We start from the raw sequence: 22,418 nt of genomic DNA on the forward strand, positions 1-22,418 counted from the left end.
GTTCCACGTATGTTAACAATGGCTACGAAGGGGGCATCATCAACCTCAAGAAGAAGCGTAAGTGGAGTTAGACAAGAGAAGTCTGGTTCAAGCTCAGTTCCATTTGCGCTTCATGCTGGAGATGAAAACGACGCCGTCGCCCCGAGGTGTTTCTGCGGAGTTTATGCAATAATGTATATGTCGAAGACCGTTAGCAACCCTAACAGAATCTTCTTGGGTTGTCCATTCTATAAGGTAAATTAAGGAATTTTGGCTTTGGTTTGATGTGAGATGGTTGCAGATAGTATCTGATTTTGGGAATTTTGATAGGGAAAGGAAGGTCATTGCAAATTTTTTGTTTGGGTCGATGAGCATCTTGCCAGAATAGGAAGCAATTGTTGCATCTGTGACAGGAAACATGTTGAAGATGTAGAAGAGGAAGAGGAATTAGATCATAGAATGGTTGTTTCAGAAAAGAAGATTGTTGCTTTAGAGAAGAAGAAGAAGAACCCATTAACTTGGTGTATTACTGTGATTATATGTGCTGTATTTGTTGCTTTTTATGTATCTGTTGCTTGAGAGATGAAGTATTGACATCATGATAGAGAAAGGGATGTGCAGAGTTTTTTATTGTGTATTGAATCATGCTATTTTGGCAAGTTATGCATCCTATAATCTAAATGCAACTGTAGTTATAATATGAGTATGTTCAAATTATGTTTTGAATAAGTACATACACAAGGAAACGCTGAAGAATTAGGCTTAAAAGTAGCATACATAATCCATGAAACTTGATGTTCAATAACATAAAGAGTTTCCTAAAGCTTTCCAAAATGATATAGTCTCCTAAAGTACAGAGTTTGATGAAGATGAAGCTAAACATGACGAATCAAAAGTCAGCCTCACAAACACAACATCACAGATCTTAAAACTCAGCCAAAATGCAAAAGCAAGTTTACTGAAAGCTAATACAAGGTATAGTAGAATGCCCAAAGTCACACAGTTTTTCACTTCTTTGGCACCATGGAAGGTGGATTAGGGATGAATTTGAACATGCCAGTTGTAGTCATGCTTGGTGCTGCTAATGTCTCCTGGGTAGCTGCTGCATTTGGTCCTGGGATGACTTGAGGAAGATATGGGCTAAGTGGATTTGGCTGACTTTGAGGTGGGAGTGGACTGGGTTTAGTGGAGCTGGTGGCCTGAATATCCTTTGCTTGGGCCTCATCTTTGATGGAGTTGCTTGAGCGTTTTGGTGGGTTGTGGATGGAACTTGGAGTGGAGGCCTAAACTATGTCCTTCTTGTTACTGGACCTGGCTTGACTTGGGGTGCTACTGATGTTGCTGCCACAGGGTTAGAAGGACCTGGGGTGACATCAGGCATGGGCTGCTGAGTAGGTATACTGTGAATCCGACTAGATGGAGCATCCTGTCCAAACATTTAGACACAGACAGTCCTTAGCATATAGAAATTAGACACATGATATAGCTAAACACTAAGAAATAAGCACATAAATCCCTGACAATAAATTAATAAGACATATTAGTTCTTTAGCAGTTTACTTACACTATCAGTTGGAGCTGACTGTGACACTGGGAGGACTGTCAATGCCTGAGATGTGGAACCTTTCTTAGCCTTCTTTGTCTTAGGTTTCTAGTTGGGGTCAGATGGAGCTCCCTTGCAAGTCTTGTAGTTATGCCCCGTTGCACCACACTTACTACAAGTAACTTTGAATGACCTCTTCAGCTTTTCACCCTGCTGCATCATTGGCTCAGCTAGATCCTTCTGTCTGTTGTGCACTTTTGGCTTGCCTATTGGTCTCTTTATGATGGGATGATCCGGCCTTGAATACTCAGTCCTTGTCCAAAACTCCTGACTTGGCACAGGCTGAATACAATGAGCATACGTCTTGTGGATTGACTCCATGCATAACCATGGATGCACATAATCCTCCGGATGATCATGCCTCTTCCTTATTGCTGCAATGGCATGGATACATGGCATGCCTAACACAGGATAACAGTAAGGTACCAGAATATCACCAAACCTTACAACCAGAACAGAATCAACCATAAATTAATAGAATCATGGACCACAAGTCATTCAGCCAGCAATTAAAGCATAATGGACATGCATTGATATAATGCCTAACAATAAATTAACACTAACCAGTGAGCTGCCATTTGTTGCACGAGCAAGTCTGCCTGATGAGGTCTACGTCCACCTTTGTAGCTTTACGACTTACTTCGAACCTCTTACGTTCTTCGTCACCAGTCCAGTCTGCACGCCATTTATTGCTAGGCCTTATTAGACGCTCCATCCTCTTCTGTTGAACAGGTGCGAGCTTTCCAGTATAATTGCCAAGCAGATCTTTATGTTTAACCATCCTCCTCATCAGATAGCATCTAATTTCTTCACACATTGTGAGGATAGGCTTGCTTCTATAGTTGACAATCTTTGCATTGAACACCTCACACATGTTATTTGTGAGGTTGTCCACCTTTGGTCCGTGTGAGAAATATGCCTTCACCCAAGTAGCTGGCTCAAATTTAGATAGGTATTCCCATGCCCCCTGATTAATGCCTTTGAGCTTCTCCATCTGTTCTTTGAATTCGGGTATGGTAGTGCACTTTGCACATTCCCAAACCACCTCCCAAATATACAAATCCTTAAACCAGTTGATAAAGTTTTTCCAAATGTGCATCACACAGTTTCGGTGATGGGCATTTGACATAACTTCTTTCAATGCTGGCAGCAATCCCTAACATAATACACGAACAAATCTTCACTAATCAGAACCAGTAATGAGTAATAAGTTGCATTATTAATCATACCCTAATGAGTGCCTAACTCTCCAACTGAAGTAAAACTCAACATTGCTAATCAGAGCCAATAGTTAGTAATCAGTTGCATTATTAACCACACCCTATCAGTGAACAAATCATGAAAGGAAGCAGAACTAAACATTATGAATCAGAAACCAGTAATCACTACTCAGTTGCATTATTGCACACACCCTATCAGTGAATAAATCACAAAAGCAAGCAGAACTAAACATTATTAATCAGAAACCAGTAATAACTAATCATTTGCCTTATTAACCAACTAAGTAAAGAGTTATGAAGGTTACCTTCTGTTGGTCAGACATAAAATTCCACCCGTTAGTCTGCACATCACCCAGATCCTCCTGAAGTAGAGTCAGAAACCACTTCCAAGACTCTTTTGTTTCAGACCTTGCAACTCCATAAGCAACAACATAGAATTGATTATTCGCGTCTTGGGCCACTGCTGTTAGTAGTTGTCAACCATAGTATGTCTTCAGAAAACAACCATCAAGGTGGATCAAAGGCCTACATCCACTCTTGAAACCCTGCTTGCATGCCTCTAACCCTATATAAAGCTTATCAAACACAGAAGGGGATTGAGGAATAGGTGTTACACAGAGTTCTGCCCTGGACCCAGGGTTGCTTCTCAGAATCTCAAACAAATAATCCCTAACATTATTATACTGCTCCCTCTCATTGCCCATTATCTTTTCCCTTGCCTCTTTAACTGCTCTATAGACCATTTTTGGATGTGCAGTGAGTGAGAATTCCTCTCTCAGAAAGTCAATGGCCTCATTTGTTCTCATGTAGGGCTGTGTACTCACTCTCTTCTCCACCTTCTTACTAATCCAATGTTGATCTACCGCGTTACTACCCAGGTCCTGTGCACACGTGTGCTCGTTTTTGTAAGTCTTCACCTGATAGCATTGCAATAACTTGTTGTATGATAAATGAACTAACCACGGGCACTCATCATCCATGCATCCCACCCTAACTCTCTCCTTGTCATTCTTAATCCACCTAAGCTCTCTACCCTCAGCAATGAATGAGTCTTTCACAACTTCCTTAAATCTGTCTATGGTTGCAAACCTAGTCCCTAATTCAAATCGTCCCTCTCCAAAAGCATATTCATCATCAAACTCAGGAAATATTTGCTTGCTGGATTCATCATCTGATGATATAAGAGTGTGTAAATTCTCATAATAGTAGTCATATATGGGGTCATCATCATCATCTTGGACCCTACTCACATAAAACCTCACAGTTGGATCTATGTTGGGCTGTGCATCTCTGTTGGGCTCTTCGTTAGGGCCTGGCCCAACATCACTTCTGGGCTGTTGCTCATTGGGCCCAGTCCTAGCCTACTTCTCATTGGGCCCAGTCCTATCCTGCTGCCTTCTCTTCACCTCAGATGCACTCATTCCACTGTTTTGTCCCTTCTTTACCCAACTTCTCTTGTTCCTTTTCACACATGTCTTCTTTGCAGCTGGCTTCTTTCCAGATGGCTTACTTGGAGACACAATTTTTTCCTTTCTCTTACTAATCTTCTTGCCTCCTCTGTCAGCAGCACTATCATCACTATCACTTTCAAATCCGGGTGGTGGAGGTTTGTAGGGCTCATCCTCCGTACTCTCATACCCATCATCCGAAGATGAACTCTGAACCTCTTCTAACACAGGACTCTTACCTTTGTTTCCACCATCCTCCACAATCTCAGGCTCATCAACAGGGTGGTCAAAGTACAGGTAAAACTCATTCGTCTTTGCATTCTTCATTTTGTTCTCACGCATGGCATTAATACCTGCATCCCCCGTCAAAATGTGCAGTCCCGACTCAACATCAGCACTCATTGGATCATACCAATAAACTGCATTGTACGATTGGTACCCCAAGCCTTTGAATAGTGTGATCAAGTCTCCAAAATTCACAAAATCCAAGTCCATTTTGGGAAACTTCTCTACCTTCCCATTTTGATAAACAAGGGTTCCATTACTCGTTCTAACAAAACTACCTCCATGGTGGAAAACTGGCACCACAAACACATCAACCATCTTCAAAAACAAAAACACAAAAATCAATGATCAAATAAGCGTACACTCAAACATCAATGTCCTTAAACAAAAAACGAAAACAGAAATCAACCAAGAACTTCCTTTTGCCCTAACATTCAATCACTCTCACGGGAATCACGTACATACTTTTTTAACCACTACTATCACCATGCACAGACAATCCTTTCACAAAACAGTTTATACTTCCATAACCATTGAATCTGAAAATCGACTCACTAAGCAGCGCAATGGATTCTTACCTCCGGTGACGAAGACGGAAAATCAGACAACACTGAATGGTACTCCTTCCTCGACAACGAATGCGCACCGGAAACTTCTCAGTCTGGGTAGTGATTTTGGAGGGAGAAACAGAGTCTTGCGTTTGATCGTTGGTCTTCTTAGGGTTTAATGTTATTCTCTCTCAACTGTGTGGGTGTTATGGACATTGTACATAAGTAAAGGAGTAACAATGTATATAAGGGGCAGTGATGTAAACGACGTCGTTCTGGGCTCCAGGAACTTATTTGTCCACTTTCCAAATGCTCCATCTCCCTAACGTGCCACATTGGCAGCCGTCATGCCAGGTAAGCAGAAGGGGAGCCACGTCAGATTTTTCTGTTGGGTCTGACGGTGGCTTTTTGACGCATGGACTGATTCGTCCTATTTTTAAGGAGGTCAGGAATTTAAAAGTATTTTCTAATGGTCAGAGACAAAAATATCCATGAGGTAAAAGGTCAGGAACTTATTTGTCCTTTTCTCTTTAATTTATTACATTTTTTTTTCTTTACAAGTAAATTTATTATGTTTATGGGAGTAGCGGACGGGAGAGGGCACTGCTCCCATAAATTACACTAAGTTAACCCTAAATTTTGCTTAAAAATTATATATTTTGCTAGCCAACTAGATTGTTCAATAAGAGTGGATTAAACCGTTGGCTAGCTACCTATTTAATATTTACCGTTCTAAATCTTATAATTCCATTTCCATGATAGAATGTAATAAACTTTTTTTTATTAGTTTAAACTTTTATTTATTCCTTCTCATTTCAATATAATCACAAATAGTTATCGGTGTTTTTGGTCATTAGAATATAGAAATCATCTATTCATTTTGTGCTGTGCCTACAAGTGTGCGCATTTTTTTATTTTGGTAATTCAAGTGTGCGCATTTCATTTTATTGAAAAAGATAATCCGAAAGGTTAATTAATTTTTGGGCTTTGTATGGGCTTTTGACCCATCATGTTCATATACTTCCTCCTAGACTTTTAGTATGGGCTTTTGACCCATCATGTTCATGTGACATTCACAGCCTGGTAGATAGGGCACAAAAGAGTTTCATGATTAATTGGCAATTAAATTTCGGTTAAAAAACAGAAATGCCCAGATCATTATGGGATCCATTTAGTTGCATTTGGAAGATAAATTAAAACCCACAGAGAGTAAATTAAGTTTTTATATTATGTTTATTATAAAATATATAAAATTGAATTATATTTTATTATTGTATTTAATTTAAAATAAATATGGTGATTGAAAAATTAATTTAAAATTTTAAAAATTAAATGATAGTATTTTTAAAAAAAAATATTATTAAAATTTTAGTTTTTTTTCCTAAAAATTTCAGTCCTGTATTTTTTTTTTTCTAAAGGTACTAAAGTTTAAAATTTTATATCCCACAATTAAATTTTTAATTCCAGTATTTAGTCACTAAACATAATACTTGGTTTATAATATAAAATCACAAAATTGTCAGTATCAACAAATATAAATGTCCACATTCCAAAAAATTGTTCCTAGACGTAAAAGAAAATATTATAAATTCTATGTTTCTCAAAAATAGTTTCTAGATCATTTATAAGTGTAGGGCAATATTTACTTCTTAAGGTAGTTTTTAAAATTAAATTAAAATAACTTAATCTCAATTCTAGAATTTGGCTCTTATGAAATTATTCACTTATTTTAGAAAAAAAATAACATAATATAAATGCTTGATAATATAAATAATTCTGATCATCTTAAATAAATAAATAATAAATAAATACATTAAAAGAGAATCAAAACGTCAACTATTAAAAAAATTAAAAAGAAAAAACACGCCACTTTACAAAGATTGCGCATAAAGTTGAGTTTCTGCAAAACTAAATGCGTACAACAATAAAATTTGTATTGAGCAAAAATAACGAAGAGAACCATACAAACATTGAAAACGATAGTGTCACTAAACCAAAAAAATAGTAGTTACAGAAGAGATGATGAAGTTACCAAGTGAAACAAGTATGTTGGTTCCATCCATGGACACTTCGTTGATGGTGTCCCCAATGGGAATGAGCATTATGTTGTCCCCTACTAGAGTTACGACGATAGAATTGACTAGCAAGCCAAACATAGAGGTGTTGTTTCCTAAAACTAAAACCATAGATTTATCAAAAGAAACAAATGAGTTGATGATCACAATGATACCACTATGAAAAGATAACTTTTTATTGAATAATTTCAAAATTTACCACAATATATTTGATAAAATTTTATTCAATATATTATTTTTTTTATATTTGCAGAAGATTGTCAATTGATTTTTCAAAACATGAAAAAAAACTCAAATTACACAATATAATTTTACATTAATTATTTTTTTTCAGGGATGTTTATAACAATTATATTTAGAATTTTATTATTTATTTTGTTCAGGCCAATTATAGCAAAATTAGGTATGAAATTTGAGACGGTACTAGAAGCTAAAGACTTTTGGAAAAATTATGATGGAATGATGGGGTTTGATGGTCGACAATTGTATGCAAATAAATAAAAGGTTGATAATTTTGAGAGTAGTTTTAGGCTTGTTTGTGCAAAGGAAGGTCAACGAAGACCAGATAAACCAGATCATTTAACAAAGTAACCTCGCGTCGAAACTAGAACAAGTTGCCAAGTGAGAATGTCACTCAAGTTTGCTCGAGATATAAAAAATATGTGATTTGTGACCTTGAGTTGAATCACAATCATATTTTGCAAATTCTGAAAACCAGCCATATGATGCCATTACAAAGAAAAATTTCAGAACTACAAGCATTGCAAATAGATTTGGCAGATGAAACTGGCATAAGACCAAAGAAAACACATGAACAAACAAGTTTACAAACTGGTGATAATGATGTTCTTGGACTAGAAAAGTAAGAGAAATGATTGTTCATGACTCAGATGTAAAAGTTGTTCAAAGTGATACTAACATGGATACTACAACATGGTATAAGAATATATATTCTAAAGCAATCAAATTAGCTGCTCCATCAAACAAATTTTGAAGTAACACCTAATTTTGTTGAGAAAGTTATTGACGAGGCATATAAGAAGGTAGATTCTTTTTGTAAATGCAATCAAGATGATGATATTTTAAATATTTTGAATGCAAAAGAAATTGTTAATACTTGTTCAGATGGAATTGCGTTAAAAAAATTACTTGAAAATGTGAAAGGGTTGAAAAAAAGGAAAGACGAAAAGGAAGAAAAAGACTCAACAGTTGGGTTGAAAAACAATCAAACAAGAGAATGGCGTTAACAAAGAAACATTTCACTCAAAATTGTCAGATTTATTACAATATGGATGTCCACTCAGTGTCTACTCAGCATGATTTATTCCTCCAATCAAATACTTTTGGGCGGTACTAACATTAAAGGATAAACGGTGCAAGATTTTTAAAACTTGAAGAAGTTAAACCTTGCACATATATAAATAGGGGCATAAGTTGAGGCAATGGATACACAATAAAATATAAAACATTCTTCTCTCTCCCTGAACATGCAACATATATAATATATATGAATCATCTCTATTATAGTGAGATAATAATATTGGTGAATATTAATACTAGAGTCTTCTATTTACACTTCTTTATTTTATATTTATTTCCTCTTTCTTATTTATTTATTCTATAACACGTATCAGCACGAGACTCTGATCAAAATTTAGAAAGACTCAAGTAATAAATTTTCATTATGTCGAAACTCTCTCATCTTGAATTTAATATTCTTGATATATCTGAAAACAACTACCTATCATGGATACTAGATGCTGAAATTCATCTTGATTCAATGGATCTAGGAGATACCATTAAGACTGAAAATAATGCATCCTAGAAGGATAAAACCAAAGTCATGATCTTCCTTCGTCGTCATCTTGACGAAGGATTAAAAAATGAATATCTCACACTAAAATATCCTGCAAATCTGTGGAAAAATATTGAAGAAAGGTATAATAATTAAAAGACGGTGATACTTCCTCAAGCCTGACATGAGTGGACGCATTTACGTCTTCAGAATTTTAAATCCATAAATGAATACAATTCAACAATATTCCCAATTACCTCATGAATGAAATTATGTGGGGAAAAGATAATTCATAATGATATGTTAGAGAAAACTTTCTCAACCTTCCATGCTTCGAATGTGCTCCTGCAGCAGTAGTATCGAAAAAAAGAATTTAAAAAATATTCTGAGCTACTTTCTTGCCTTCTTGTTGATGAGCGTAACAATGAATTGCTTTTAAGAAATCATGAAGCGCGCCCAGCTGACTCGCCCCATTTTCTGAAGCAAATGCGGTAAATTATAACCTCAAAAGAGGTAAATGGCAAGATTTTGGTAACAAAAAAAATTATGGAAGGAAGAAAAATTATGTCCACAAGAAAAGATCTCACCAGAAGTGGGATAAAGAAAGAAATAATGGACAAAATAAATCAACAGAAGATAAATATTTCCGTCGTGGTGGAAAGGGCCATTGGTCGCGTACCTATCGTACTCCAAGGCACCTAATTGATCTTTATCAAGCATCCTAGAAAAAGGATGACAAAGGAAAGGAGACGAATTTTGTTTCAAAGGATGTTGAAAATTACACCACTCATTATGAAGTATCTAATTTCTTTGAGGCTGAAGGAAATATTGGTCATTTGATTAATGATGGAAAAGCTTAATATGTGGGTTTGTTATGTACTTATGTAAATAAATAATGTAAGATACCTTTTTAAATTTTATTTTTTATACATTCAAATTGCAAGTATGATATATATAAATAATGTTTAATAAAATATTAATGTTGAAAAGGTTGAGAGAAGACTCAGTGTAATCATAGAAACAAAAGAATATGAAATTGAAAAGTGTATTAATCTTAGTTATAAGAGTATTGCATTATGCCATTTATAGCAATAACAACACAGTTGCAGTAACAAAATAACAGAATAACCAATTCTGTTATTCAGTTCACAACCTAACTAACTATTATACACTAATACCTCTATACTCTATTAGCACCCCTCAAACTTAAAGTCACCGTCGAGGAGTTATTTTAAGTTTGTTTTTAAATTTGTCAAAGAATTCTAGAGACAATAGCTTAGTAAAGATATCAGCCACTTGATCAGTGGTATTGATATGAACAATACTAAGCTGGTTGCGGTTTACCCTTTCTCTCTCGAAGTGAAGGTCTAACTCAAAATGCTTAGTTCTATTATGGAGACTTGAATTTTGAGCTAACAAAACTGCACTAATATTGTCACAATATAGTATTGGAGTGGCTGAGATTTTGAGTCAAAGCTCCTCAAGCAAGTGAAGCACCCAAATAAGCTCAGAATCACATGCTGCAAGACCCCGATATTCTACCTATGTACTACTTCTACTCACTGAAGGTTGCTTTCTACTAGATTGGGAGATCACATTTGAGCCAAGATAAATGCAAAAACCACAAGTGGATCGTCAATCATCCAAGTCTGACCAATCAGAATCTGAGAAAGCAAACAACCTTAAATCAGTACTAGGATGAAATAGAAGCCCCTGATTTGCTGTTCTAGCAAGGTACCTTAGGTTCTTCTTTACACACTTCCAATGTGACATAAGAGGAGCTTGCATATATTGGCTAACCTTGTTTACTGAATAAGCAATATCAGGGCATGTAATAGTAGCGTATTGTAGGTAACCAACAACATATCGATATAAATTTGGGTTATGAAAATAATCTGTTCCTTGTTTTGTTAATTTCATTGTAGTTACCATAGGCGTTGGCACTCCTTTAGAGTCTACCATGCTAGCCTTCAATAACACATTGTGAACGTATTTTGCTTGTGATAAATGATACGAACCAGTCTGTGATTTATGAGCTTGAATGCCTAAAAAATAACTAAACTCACCAAGGTCCTTTAATGAAAAAATCTAATTTAAATCTGTGATAGTACTTTGAATAGCCTAAAAGTCATTTTTAGTTATCAATATATCATCAACATAGACTAATATGTAAAGTTTGAGATCACCTGAGTGTTTCATAAACAGACAATGATTAGACTGTGTCTTAGTTAACCCAAATTTGGCCAAAGTGGCAACAAGCTTGAGAAACCAAGATCTGGGTGCTTGCTTCAAACCATAGAGTGATTTATGTAATTGACAAACCTGTAGATTATCACCTTGTTGAAAACTAGGGGTTGCTTCATGTAAATAAGCTCAGTTAAGTCACTATTAAGAAATGCATTGTTAAAATCTAGTTGTTTAATTTGCCATTTATAAGATAGAGCAAGGGTTAAAATAATTCGAATTGTAGGAGGCTTGATCACCGGTGCAAAAAACTTAATCAAAATCGATACCTTCGATTTGATGATTACCTTTCGCCACAAGACAAGCCTTATATTTCATAATCTCGCCATTAGGATGCTTTTTGATGGTGAATATCCATCTACAACCAATGACCTTAGCATGAGATGGAGCTGGTACAACAAACCATGCTTTAGTGTTATATAGAGCTTGTAATTCGTCCATCATTGCTTGTTTCCAATGGGTAGAACTCAAGGCTTGAGAAATAGTAGTAAGGGGTTGATTAATCAAGTCAATGGAAGAAGAGGTTGTAGTGATAACAGAGAAAGAGGTAGGCTTTGATATACCATATTTTGATCTGGTGATCATAGGATGAGAATTAGTGGTAGGAGTAACATTAGAATTAGCACCAAGTTGTATCTCAATCCCATAAATAGGAATACTATCTGTATGTACAGTTGGAAAATTTTTTTAGGATGAAACATGATGAGTAGGTTGCGGAGATGTGGTAGTGGCTGAAACAAATTCTGGTAAAGAATTTGAGGGTAAAGCATTATTAGATGAAGGAACATTTTTAATTTGTACACGACCACAATTAGAAGAGGAAGATAATGATGGATCATGAGAAATAGAATCTGATATACATGATGGGGAGGATGTTAAAATTGGAAAAATAAGGATAGTATGAGAACATTGATTTTTAACAAAAGGAGGATTGGTGTTAGAAAAGATCAGTATATGGAAACTTATGTTCATCAAAGAGAACATGACGAGTAATTACCACCTTACCACTTTTTGTAAGACACTTGTATCCCTTGTGGTTTACAGCATAACCTAAGAATACTGATAAATCAGATTTAAAATCAAATTTGTGAGAGGTATAAGGCTTCAAACAAGGATAACAGGCACATTCAAACACTTTGAAAAAAAATAATCAAGGCTATGATTGTGTAAAAGTTCATAAGGAGACAAGTTCTTACTATTAGAGGAAGGTAATCTATTGATTATGTAAGTGGGTGAGAGGAATGCATCATCCCAATGTAATAAGGGGAGTGATGCAATAGCCAACATGGGTAAACCAATTTCAATAATATGCCTATGTTTTCTCTCAGCTCTTCCATTATGTTGATGTGTATAAGGGCATGAAAAATGATGTGTAATGCCTTGAGAAGCTAGATATTGAGTGAAAGATGTAGAAAGGCATTCTCGGCCATGATCAGTTTGTAGTGCTTTGATTTTGAAACCAGTATGTCATTCTATATTTGCTTGAAATTGTAAAAAAGCTTGAAAAGCTTGAGACTTCGAATTTAGAAGAAAAACATATTTGTATATGGTATATGCATCAATGAAAGAAATGTAATAATTTTTTTGATAATGAAAGGGCCACAAGCCCAAAGATAAAACAAAAGACTAATCCACAACTACTCTTGGGAAGTTTACTCCCCTTACATCTGCGAGAAGATGCAACACCAGCAGTGACGGAGGATGCCCAAAAACGGTGGCTCCCTCTTCTATCGTGTGTCCGAGCTTCGCCATCGTATCAGCACAAAAGTTTGATTCTCTATAGACATTACTGATTTTTACTTTCTCCAACCTGGTTTCTAGCTCCTTGATCGAACGAGTCAGAGATGAGTTCGTGTGAGCTTCAACTGAAGGTGCCCCAACAATGGTGATAGCGCAGCAAGAGTCTGATTCAACCTCCAGTTTAGGGATACCCATCTCAACTGCAAGCTTGATCCCAAGATACATCCCCCAAAGTTTTTGCCGTTGTTATGCTGCAGCAGCCTATATTCATGCAAAATTCCACAATGAACTCTCCGTTCGGGTCTCTAAGCACACCACCACGTGCTCTTCTACTTCCTGGTTGGTACACAGAACCGTCGACATTCAACTGAATCCACCCTTCCTTTGGAGGCGTCCACCCAACTTGAATCTCCTTCATAAGTGTCATATTATTAATTGAATCCTCTATATTTCCAAGGGCTAAGACATAGTTCTATGATAATATAGTGATTAAATGACAAATTTGATTACTTTATATGTTCTGATTGTCAAAGATAAGCCGATTCCTGCACCTCTATAGAGTATTGCAGGCTGTAACAAAATGGATGGTCCAAGAAGTCCCATTTTGCATATGAGAGATTAAATTCAGGTTTGTTCTTAACCATTCCTTAAAGTTCTAGTTAAAGAAAATATTATGATAATCTCTATTTACCATGCTCTTCCAAATACTACATGCAAAAGGACAGCCTCGTAAAATGTAGAGCAAGGTATCTTCCTCTCTGTGACACCTCAGGCATCTATCTTTCTCGGTAAGGCCTCTTTTCTTTCTATTTGAATTTGTCAGAAGCATCTCATGGCTGAGTAACCAGGTAAAGGCTTTTAACCTCTGAGGTAGTTTAATTTTCCAACAACTGTTTGTATGAAAAATCCGCTTCCTCATTGCCGTTATAGTAGAACTCATAGGCTAATTTTATAGTGAAAACTCCATTAGGGGTCTGTAGCCACCCTATTGTGTCACCCCCGATCCAATCATTGGGCGCTTTAATTATTTGAATTTGGTATATGATTTCTTTTGGTACCACACTCCAAATAGCCTCTCAGTTCCATTCCCCTTGGCTAGTAGCATAGTTCGCAACCCTTTGTTGTAGTTGTTCCTCACTAGAATTATTTAGAGCTATTTCTTCTAAGTTGTGTATCCCTGGAATCCAATGATCCCTCCAGAAGGATATCTTCTTACCATCTCCTATTCGCCAAATTAAGTTCTGTTGAAAGTTCTCCCAAACTCTTGCAATTCCACTCCAAGCATTTGAGTTGCTGGTTTTGAGGCAGATTTTGGGAATAGTCTCCTCTCCACACCCATATTTTGTCCTTATTACTTGATCCCATAGAGCATCTCGGTTATGGATTAGCCCCCAAGCAAGCTTCATTAGGAAAAGATTATTTGTTTCCTGTGCTTTTCGAATTCCTAACCCACCCTTTTCCTTGGTTCTGCACACTTTATCACAATTTATAAGGTGAATTCTTTTCCTCTCTTCACTGCTTCCCCAGAGAAAATCTCTACAAATTTTATTAATGGGGTTGCAAATTGTCATAGGAATCTTCATAGTTTGCATACAGTAACTTGGAATAGTTGACAACACCGATAATAATTGAAACCATTAAGGAAGTAATAGGAGAGAGTCCTCAAATATCAGAATATATCATATATAATGGAGCATGAAAATTATAAGAATCATTAGAGAAAGGTAATAGATGCATCTTAGCTTTGCAACAAGAGTCACACAAACTAGAATTTATTGAATTGATATTAGTAGGAACAAGACATTTATTCATTACAACCATAGTATTTTTTGAAGCACAATGACCAAGCCTTTGATGCCATAAATTATAAGAATCTGATTGAGCAAGAAAGGTACTTGGAGCACTCTTAATTGAAGAAGAAAAAGAAGTATCATTAGGCTTAGATTGAACTAATGCAACATTCTCAAATTCATCAATTCTATGATTAGATCCCCCTTTGATAAGAACGTTCTTGGAGGCCTGAGATTTAACAACACATTCATTAGGATGAAATTCAAAATAACAAGCATTGTCATAAGCAAATTTGTGAACACTTATGAGATTTCTTGCAATATCAGGAGAATGAATTAAGTGATCAAGAATGAAACATTTTTTAGTCTCAAGATTAATTAAATAAGAGTGGCCAATAGAGAAAATTACACTACCTGAATCATTACCTACTAGAATCTGGTCAGAACCTTGATATGCTGAGGCTGAAGAAGATTATTCGGATCATGGGAGATGTGATGGCTCGCACCAATGTCTGGGAGCCATGTAAAGTCAGACAGAACTGAAGGTGTGACTAGGTAAACCTGAGGTTGATGATAAGTCGATGGAGGTGGCAAGGGAGATTGTGGATTTAAGGATGATTGAGAAGGTGAGAAGGAATCCTGGTATGCTTGATTGAACCGATGAAAGCAATTCAGGGTAGTATGTCCCATGCGACTACACACCTGACATTGGGTCAAAAATTGGAATTGAAGGTGCGACTTCCACGTGCTCCACAAAAACCTCCTCCTTTTCGGCCTCCATTGTTAAATGTAACAGTAGATCTTCCTGGTGGATAAGAGACTTAAGTGTAGTGAGCTTGAAATTGAGAGAGATCAGATTTTTGAATCTTGTGAGCATATCTTTGTGACCCAGTAAAAGGGCTTCAGCTTCCATGAGTGTTAAAGAGTCAGATTTTGTCATGGCACTAGAGAGATACAAGGCATAATCCTCAGTCAAACCATCAGTAATTGCTGAAATATGATCTTTAACAGAGAGAACATATCCATTTGCAGCTAAAGAATCAACTATTGTACGAATTTTCTTGAAATACTCGGTAGCCGAAAGTCCTTGCTTTTGAACCAGTTTGAGTTGTGCTTTCAGCTATTGAATCTTGATCTTGGAGATCTTGGCAAAATATTCTTGAATATTATTCCAGACTTGATAAGCGTAGGTACAATCCAACATGCGTTTCTTGAAGGAAGAATCAATGGAGGTGAGTAACCATGTGAACAAATAGTGATCCTTGGTGATCCAATCCTTGAATGCTTCAAATTCGGTACTGGCAAGGCGCGCAACGTCATTCTCATATTGAGGAGGAATTTGATCTTTGCTGAGATGAGAGCCCAACCTGTTAGCATGAATAACGTGTAAGGCTAATTGATTCCACGTTTTGAATTTATCTTCAGTAAGTTCTTTAAGAACGGGTGCAGAAAAAGTGTTGGTGGGAGGGTTTGATTGAACGGGAATGATAGAAGCCATGGATTCACAACCTGGCTCTATGATACCATGAAAGGGTTGAGAGAAGACTCAGTGTAATTATAGAAACAAAAGAATATGAAATTGAAAAGTGTACTAATCTTAGTTACAAGAGTACTGCATTATACCATTTATAGCAATAACAACACAGTTGTAGTAACAAAATAACAGAATAACCAATTCTGTTATTCAGTTCACAACCTAAACTAACTCACTATTATACACTAATACCTCTATACTCTATTAAACATTTATGTTCATTAAATGTGTCAAATTCAATATAACAAAAATAAATTTTTAGTATATGATACTATGTACAATACCTCTTAAAAAAAATAATTCCAATCAGGAATATTTTACTACGCATGTACTTTTACTCATTTTATTATTTGTCTTTGAAGAAAATGGCAAGGACATATAATGAAGATGTTTGCCTTGTATATAGTGCAAGTTCGCATACCATTCTCAAAAGCGATATATATTTTATTCATCTTGTACCAAAATAAGAGTATGTTAATACTATTATTGGCTCAAACAATGTGATAGAAGACTTTGGAAGAGCTATAATTTTGTTTTTCGGAGGAACAAAATTCATAATAAATAATGCCCTATTGTCTACTAAGTCTTTAAGGAATTTATTGAGTTTCAAAGATTTTCGCCGAAATGGATATCATATTGAAACAATGAATAAGGGAAATCATGAGTATTTATGTATCATAACCCATGATTTAGATAGAAAGATTATATTAGAAAAGTTAGCCTCACTTTCATCTGGGTTATATTATACTAAAACTAGTGCAATCGAGTCACATGCCATTGTAAACCAGAAGTTTACTAGCCCAAATGAATTCATAACTTGGCATGATCGATTGGGTCATTCTGGAACAAACATGATGTGGAAAATTATTGAAAATTCCCATGGACATTCACTAAAGAACTAGAAAATTTTCAAATCTAGTGAATTTTGTTGTGCTGCATGTTCTCAAGGAAAACTAATTTAAGGCCATCACCAGTAAAGATTGGATTTAAGTCTCTTGAATTTCTAGAAAGAATTCAAGGCGATATATGTGGACCTATTTATCACCATGTGGATCTTTTAGATATTTTATGGTCCTATTAGACGCATCTTCGAGATGGTCACATATGTGCTTATTGTCTTCTCGCAACCTGGCATTTACGAGACTACTTGCTCAAATTATTCGATTAAAAGCACAATTTTTAGAAAATTCAATCAAAACAATTCTCCTTGATAATGCTGGTGAATTCACTTCCTAAATGTTTGATGCTTATTGTATGGCTAACGAAATAAGTGTTGAACATCCAGTAGCTCATGTTCACACAAAAAATGGGTTAGCAAAATCACTTATTAAACTCCTCCAATTAATTTCTAGACCCTTACTTATGAGAACAAATCTTCCAACCTCTATTTGGGGGCATGCAATTTTATATGCTGCAGCATTTATTCGTTTGAGACCAACAAGTTACCATCAATTCTCTCCTCTGTAATTAGCTTTTGGTCAGCAGTCAAATGCTTCCCATTTAAGAAAATTCGGGTGTGCGATATATGTTCCAATTGCCCCATCTTATCGCACTAAAATAGGAGCCCAAAGAAAATTAGGAATATATGTTGGATATGATTCTCCCTCTATGAGGTATCTTGAGATACAAACAGGAGATGTATTTAAAGTCTGATTTGCAGATTGTCATTTTGATGAATTAAAATTTCCAACATTAGGGAGAGAGAATAAGCTTCCTGAAAAGGAACTTAATTGGAATGCATCATCCTTGATGCATTTAGATCCTCGATCGGGACAATGTGAACTAGAAGTTCAAAAGATTATACATTTACAAAGAATAGAAAATGAATTGCCTGATGCATTTTCTGATACGAAAAAAATAACTAAATCCTATATACCAGATGAAAATGCTTCAATTCGAATTGATGTTCCAGTCAGACAAATGGCCACTAAAACGAATTCATGTCAGAAGCGTAGTAGGCCTGTGGGTTTCAAAGATAAAAATCCTTGAAAAAGAAAAGAGGTAAACATTATTTCTGTTGAAAAAGATAAAGACATAGTAAAGGCACCTGCAGTTGTCCAAAATTCTGATATAGTTTTGATACAAGAAGACGTTCAGGTACCTGAAAATTGTGAAAATGATGAGATCTCGATAAATTATGTCTTTACAGAAGAAAAATGGGACCAAAATAAGACTATTGTCATTGAAATATTTGCATATAATGTGGCATTAAATATCATGCATGAAAGTAAGGATCTTGAGTCAAGAACAATCGAAGAATGTCGACAGAGGAATGATTGGCCAAAATGGAAAGAAGCTATGAAGGCTGAGTTAGACTCACTTGCAAAATGTGAAGTCTTTGGACCTGTAGTCCGTACACCGGAAGATGTAAAATTTGTTGGATATAGATGGGTATTTTTGAGAAAACGAAATGAGAAAAATGAAGTTGTACGCTACAACGCTCGACTTGCGGCACAAGGTTTTTCACAAAGGCCCAGTAAAGATTATGAAAAAACATATTCTCTTGTAGTGGATGCAATAACATTGCGTTATTTGGTCAGTTTATCCACATACCATAAACTACATATGTATTTAATGGATGTGGTAACAACCTACTTATACGGATCATTAGATCATAGGATTTGGATCCTCTAAATTTTGAATTTTACTTTAGAGAGAGAAGTGTGATCTCTCACCATTTATTTCATAAGTGGGACCAAGAGAAAATATGAGAGAGAAATTATTCAAGGGTGAGAGATCACACTTTACCTTCTAAAGTGAAAATTCAAAATTTAGAGGATTCAAATTCTAGATCGTGATATCTATATGAAAATACCTGAAGGATTAAAGATATCTAAATCATCCAATGAATATTCATAGGGGTTATACTCAGTCAAATTCTAAAGATCTTTATATGGTCTAAGGCAATCTAGATAATATTTGCCCACGTATTTTCATAAAGAAATCTACATCTGGATTCATTATAATTGCTGTGTACATTGATGATTTAAATATCATTAGAACCCCTGAAGAGATTCCAACAATTATAAAAGCTCTAAAAGAAGAGTTTGAGATGAAAGATATTGAAAATACTAAATTTTGTCCCAGCCTGCAGATCGAGCATACGAAAAATAGAATTTTTATTCATTAAATAATATACACAGAAAAGATCTTAAAGAGATTTTATATAGATAAGTCACATCGATTAAGTGCCCTAATGATCGTAAGGTCTTTGGATGTGGAAAAGGATCAATTCCGTCCTACAGAATAAAATAAAGATATCCTTGGTTCTGAAGTACCATATCTTAGTGTCATTGGAGCGCTAATGTATCTTGCTAATAATACATGACCTGACATATCATTTACGGTAAATTTACAAGCAAGGTATAGTTCCTTTCCAACCAAAAGACATTGGAATGGAATCAAACAAAATTTTCTATATCTTTATGAAATAGTTGATATGGGTTTGTTTTATCCATATGAATCCAAGTCACAATTAGTTGGCTATGCAAATACTGGATACTTGTCTGATCCACAAAAAGGAAGATCTCAAACAGGATACCTATTCACATATGGTGATACAACTATATCATGGAGGTCCACGGAATAGACAATAGTAGCAACATCTTCTAATCATGTTGAAATACTAGCGATACATGAAGTAAGTCGCGAGTGTTTTTAGCTCAGGAGTTTGATCCAATATATTCTTTCATCATGTGGACTGATTGATCATAAGATAGCTCCAACTGTTCTGTTTGAAGATAATACAGCATGCATTGCACAACTTAAAGGTGGATACATCAAAGGTGATAGAACAAAGTATATTTCTCTCAAATTCTTCTTCACTCATGATCTTCAAAATCAAGGAATGATTGATGTCTAACAGATTGGCTCAAGCAATAATCTCGCAGATTTATTTACAAAGTCACTTCCAAAATCCTCTTTTGAAAGATTGGTATATCAGATTGGGATGTGCCGATTTTGAGATATTAAATCATGTCGACAAGAGGGGGAGGCTGTACTCTTTTTCCTTGGTTAGGTTTTGTCCCTAACGGGTTTTTCTTGACAAGGTTTTTAATGAGGCAGTCCTCATCATAAAGGATATTGTACTCTTTTTCCTTCACTAAAATTTTTTCCATTGGGTTTTTCTTTAGTAAGGTTTTAACGAGGCATAATCCTAAATGGACATTCAAGGAGGAGTGTTACAGGATGTCCATTCAGTGTCTACTCAGCATGATTTATTCCTCCAATCAAATACTTTTGGACGGTTCAAACATTAAATGATAAACAGTGCAAGATTTTCAAAACTTAAAAAAGTTAAACCTTACACATATATAAATAGGGACATAAGTTGAGGCAATGGATACACACAATAAAATATAAAAAAATTTTCTCTCTCCTTATACGTGCAACATATATATTATATATATGAATAATCTCTATTATAATGAGATAATATTAGTGAATATTAATACTAGAGTCTTCTATTTACATTTTTTTATTTTATATTTATTTTCTCGTTCTTATTTATTTATTCTACAACAAGATTGTAATATTTTTTATTTCTTCCTATCATTTTTTGAACATTTTAAAAATTTATTGAGGTTCTTGTGGATTATTACTTTTTTGATAATAATGTTTATATTGCAGACTGAAATTTTCACTTCAAATTCCTGAAAATCAAGCTGTTTTGTCGCTTTATTCATGCCAATACATTACTGATCAATTATGGAGTCAAGTTACAGCATCAAATAGAGTTAAGTTACAACACCAAATTTAGATAACTAATTGATAGAATAAAAAATTATTTATTTGAACTTTGCCATTTTTCTTTTCAAATTTATAATGAATGACTTTAAGGATTTTGAAATAATTATTTTATTTATATTTTTTACTATTTATCTATTCTTATCACACTACAAGAAAAACACTCATTCAGATACACTTGAAAAGTGTAGCCAAAAGTGAAAAAATGATGCCTTAGGCTACGGCTACGCTTTTTGGGCTATGGCTACGCTTTTTGGGGTGATTCCTATTCGGCCGTTGCCTATTCTCAAAGGCTACGTTTTTCTGTACCAAGGGCTACGCTTTTGGCATTTGGGAATAGGCTACGCTTTTCAAGTGATGCTGTGCAGGACCAAAGGCTACGCTTTTCAGCTTCCATTCTTACTAGAATAGGCTACGCTTTTCAACACTATTGCATCACCTGTCAAGCGTAGCCACATTATATTCCATGGCTACTTTTTATAAGTGTAGCCTTAGGTCTCTCGTTTTTTTTTTTCATACTATAGCTACTGTATATAAATGTAGCCTTAGGTCCGTTTCTATTATTTTTTTTATTTTATATATATATATATATATATATATATATACATATATATATATATAATAATTCTACATTTTTAATTAAATGAGTTAAATATTATAAAATAAAAAAAATACATAATTATACTAAATAATTTTTTTAAATAATAAAAATTATCTGTAACTAAAATATATTTATAATAATGATCCAAAAGTACTAGAATAATGTTAATTTTAAATATTCATACATCTCATTAAAATAAACATAGCCATATCAAAATAACTATGATATCACTTAGAATTTACTACTAATACTCTATAAAAAACTAAAATATTATATCCTACATAAGTATCTTTTAATAAAAGTCATTAGTCAACTATACATGTATCCATTCCCAACACTACTCTATCTTAGCCAATAAACCACAATAATAATCAACTTAATCTTCATTATCATCATCCTCAATATTATCCTGCATAATTATATAGAAAAGTAATTAGAAAAATATTTATAATGACATTCGCGATTATAAAAATTAAAAAACCAGACTGAAAACTATCAATGACTGATATCATTAATCCTTTCTGTACCGTGTACAAGTTTCACCAATGCATAGTAGTGTTTCACAAATCCAAAATTAGAATTCAAAGATCAAAAAAGTATAAGCTATAAACCATAAGATAAAGAGCTATAATTTAAAAAATCATCACCCTAGCAGCTAGACAAAAATCCCCTGCCTCCCACCACAATGCCAAAATCAGAACTGTTGCCACAAAGTTTCCCTATTCTCTTCATATTTGAAAAGTTGAACTCTCCTACACAAGCCAATCTTGAATTATTACTCCTCCAACTACTACATGCAACAGCAACATA

The sequence above is a fragment of the Arachis hypogaea genome, chromosome 20 (genome assembly GCF_003086295.3).
Source record: "Arachis hypogaea cultivar Tifrunner chromosome 20, arahy.Tifrunner.gnm2.J5K5, whole genome shotgun sequence".
Lineage (NCBI taxonomy): Eukaryota > Viridiplantae > Streptophyta > Magnoliopsida > Fabales > Fabaceae > Arachis > Arachis hypogaea.